Source organism: Lactuca virosa, chromosome 4 (genome assembly GCF_052849685.1).
Source record: "Lactuca virosa cultivar CGN04683 chromosome 4, Lactuca_virosa_CGN04683_v6, whole genome shotgun sequence".
Classification (NCBI taxonomy): Eukaryota; Viridiplantae; Streptophyta; class Magnoliopsida; order Asterales; family Asteraceae; genus Lactuca; species Lactuca virosa.
The window spans coordinates 293,169,264-293,172,963 of NC_136429.1; the positions used below are offsets into that span (position 1 = coordinate 293,169,264).

The 3,700-nt window shown below is 30.2% G+C and overlaps 1 non-coding gene across 1 annotated transcript; it reads left to right on the forward strand.

Moving 5' to 3' along the window:
• Positions 1–232: 232 nt before the first annotated feature.
• TRNAK-UUU (transfer RNA lysine (anticodon UUU)) lies at positions 233–305 on the forward strand. Its single transcript has one exon. It is a non-coding gene; the product is annotated as a tRNA-Lys (tRNA).
• The last annotated feature ends 3,395 nt before the right edge of the window (positions 306–3,700 follow it).

Consider the following 3,700-nt stretch of genomic DNA (forward strand, 5'->3'; position numbering starts at 1 on the left):
TTTGAACGTATGTCAAATCAAATTTTCCTTTGTTGAAGAGTGAAGACAACATAAAACTCTCATATTAATATAATCAACTTATTTGTAACAACAAAAATAAACGGTATTTAAATTTACAATGATTTTTTTTTAAATCTTAACTATTTCACCGTCTCCAAAATTTTAAACTCGTATTACTCATTAAAAAAGATCTAAGCGTATTTATAACATTCATTTAGAATTCTAAATGTAAGCCGTTCTAGCTCAGTTGGTAGAGCGCGTGGCTTTTAACCACGTGGTCGAGGGTTCGAGTCCCACGGATGGCGATTACATCTTTTTAACCTGATTTTTTTATTTACTAAAATTATTCTCAAAATCAAATTCTCAAAACATCCCACAAATCAGTGGATTCAAATTTATATTTTGAATGATGAATATAACAACTATAAAGATTAAAAAAAAAACATAAAAACGAGAGATAGAAGTATATCAATATATTAATTATTATTTGATCGCTTTATTTGTTCTTATGTAGTAAAAAAAACATGTAGTTATTATAATCGTTTATACTCAAAGTTAGCACAAACTTTCAAGATGATCAAGACATTGTTTTTGTTATAACGATTACGGTTTAAATTTGGCTTAAATCTTTACCGACTTAAAACATGAAAAATGAATGAACAAATTTTTAATGTGTATGTATGTACACTTAGAAGGACCAATATTTTAAAAAAAGAAACACCATGAGAAAGAAGTAAAGAATGGAGTCATTATAATTTTTCAAACAACAAATCTCATGTGCAAAAAACATATAATAAACGACTTACTTCAACTAATTATGCAAAAACATAAAATTTGACGATGTACATATTTGGGCTTTCTATTGGAAAGAAGGGTTTCCAAAACGAAGGTGTCCGGGCCAACTTACATACACCGATTAATCCGCGTGCAAACATGAGGCTATGCTTGATAACCTGGAGTCGCCACAAACAAACCTCCATGGCCACAAGAAAATGGCAACGCCATAATTCGAGTTGATGGGTTATACACCACGTCTTCCACGTGCATTAACAGTGCATCACAATCCTTGTGGTTTATTTGGGGGTAATGTCACTATATCCCTACAAAGTCTTCACTCCATAATGTTATTTTTTTTAAAGTCTAAGGGCATACATTTCGTATTTACCGGCTAAAAATGAGTTTTGACTTGTAAATTGTAATAACCGATATCTATTGATGATGTATGTGGCTTTATTTTTTAAGTGATAAAAAAAACAGAAGTTTCCAACTCACCTTAACCACAGTCCCCATCCGACAAATCTAAGTTGTATAAAGATCATTTTCCCTGTAAATTACACCAGATTCCCCATTAGTGGATATTTGAATAACACAAGCAATATCTGAAATCCGTAACCCATATTCTCGATTCTATCAACATCGGTCGTCGTCTTGGAATCGAACCGTCATCTGTAATTGAACCATCGAACCGAAAGATCTTTATGCTCAAGAATCATTATATGATGATATTGCTAGATAATATATGATCCTAAAGGGTTACACTAACAATAACTTGATGTTGCTATATTATTTATAAGAATTTTATCATTAATAAATACTTATATTTCTTTTATTTAATTGGAAAATTATTATTTTATAAAAATAATATTTTCTACAAATTGGGGAATTATTGTTTTATGAAAATAATAAAAAAGAGTATAATTAGTTATTTATATGACATGATATGATTAAATAAGCAATGTACAATATTTTGGACTAATATACGTTATAATAATAAGATGAAGTGTGCAACACATATTCTCTTTCTTTTTCTTGTAAAACTTCCACCATAAGAGTATGGGTGGAGGATGTTTTTTTTTTTGACACCATAAGAGTAAGGGCGGAGGTTGCTTTTTTGACCATCTGTTACACCAAATGTTGCTTACAAGTCATGACTTTCATTTATTGGAAGTATGGGCTTCATCTTATGTGTGTAAGTATATAAAGGAGAGTTAAAACAAAAAATAACTAATTTTTTTACTCTTCTTTTCGTCTTAAAACCGAGAGCACACTAGGCTTCTCTCCTCTCCTCCTTCTTGCATTGTGTAGTGAAGATTAGAGCCTTTTAAGTCGCTTCTCCTTAAGACTTGTTTGGTATATCTCTTTAAGTCTTAAGAACAACTTAATATACAAGAAGGGCTAGCATCCAAATCAAGTTAAAGAATTGTTGATGTTTCTATCTAAGGTGGAGTTATATATATATATATATATATATATATATATATATATATATATATATATATATATATATATATATATATACATTCTTCATCAACTTCCAACCTCACAAGAGGAACCAAAGTCTTCAAATGTTGTGTTCTTTTTCTTCCTATGCATCCAAATCAAGTTAAAGAATTGTTGATGTTTCTATCTAAGGCGGAGTTCTATATATACATTCTTCATCAACCTCCAACCTCACAAGAGGAACCAAAGTCTTCAAATGTTGTGTTCTTTTTCTTCCTATGGTTGTATTCAACTTTCCATGCTTTGCAAAATGATCATTGGTGGGTTAAAATCGTTGTAAGTTTATTCACAATTTTAAAGTTTCTGTTGCCGTTTCTAATATTTTTAGAAACCAATTTTTGAATAAAACCCAAACTGCCATCTGAAATCAACATTCAAATGCGAACCTTCAAATGTAAAGACCGGAAAGCAACCATCATCTAATGCTTTTTGATTTGTTCAATTTTTCTTCAATGCAACTTCTTATAAATGTAACATTCCTTTATCCCTATCTTATTTATAGTGCTACAGATGTTGAAGATTTAGCGATTCTTAATCACTTTAGAAAAGGGTTAAAGAATCTCGAGATTTTGAAATGGCTTGTCAATGGTGACTATACTTGCGGGCAACCATGTTGGACTAATATAATCTATCTTATACTGGGGTTTTATGGAAGTCGAAGTCCAGGGTATGAACTTGGTGGTTGTTATGGAAGATCTTAGATGTTTCAACAATATTTGGGATTTATTTTAGAAGATCTGTGTTTTGACTCATATATTGCTTATCTATGTATGATTCATCTCTCTCAAAATGGCGGTTACGTATATTTTTTTTTCATGAATTGTTTTCTTTGATTTTTGTTTGTTTCACTAGATCCTGAGTGTCAAGGTGGGTAGGAGATCGATGGTGTTGGTTCTCGAAGGTGCTTCATGGTCGTAGTTGATGGTGGTTCACGGTGGTAATCAATGGTAGTATTAGGTGGTTTTGTTGAATGTTCTTCAAACATTCACAATTCTCCCTATTTATATCAATAAATTTTCATAATAATAATAATAATAATAATAATAATAATTTATGATTTTGACCAAAATGCTAACCAGACTGCCACGTAGAGGTTAATACAACCCCATGTGGACATGCTAAGTTGACCGAAATGCCAACTGGACTTCCATGTCATAAATGTTAATGAGTAACCCCTTCGAATGAGTTTTAATAACTTTTTTAACAAATAAAATGAAGTTCATGCCTCTATACACCAAAAAATAACATAAGACACATTTTAAAACAAAACTAAAAGACTTTATAAGGTTATAGAGACATTATCCCTATTTCTTTCTTAGTTTTACTAATTTAGTATATATATATATATATATATATATATATATATATATATATATATATATATATATATATATATATATATATATATATCGACACACTT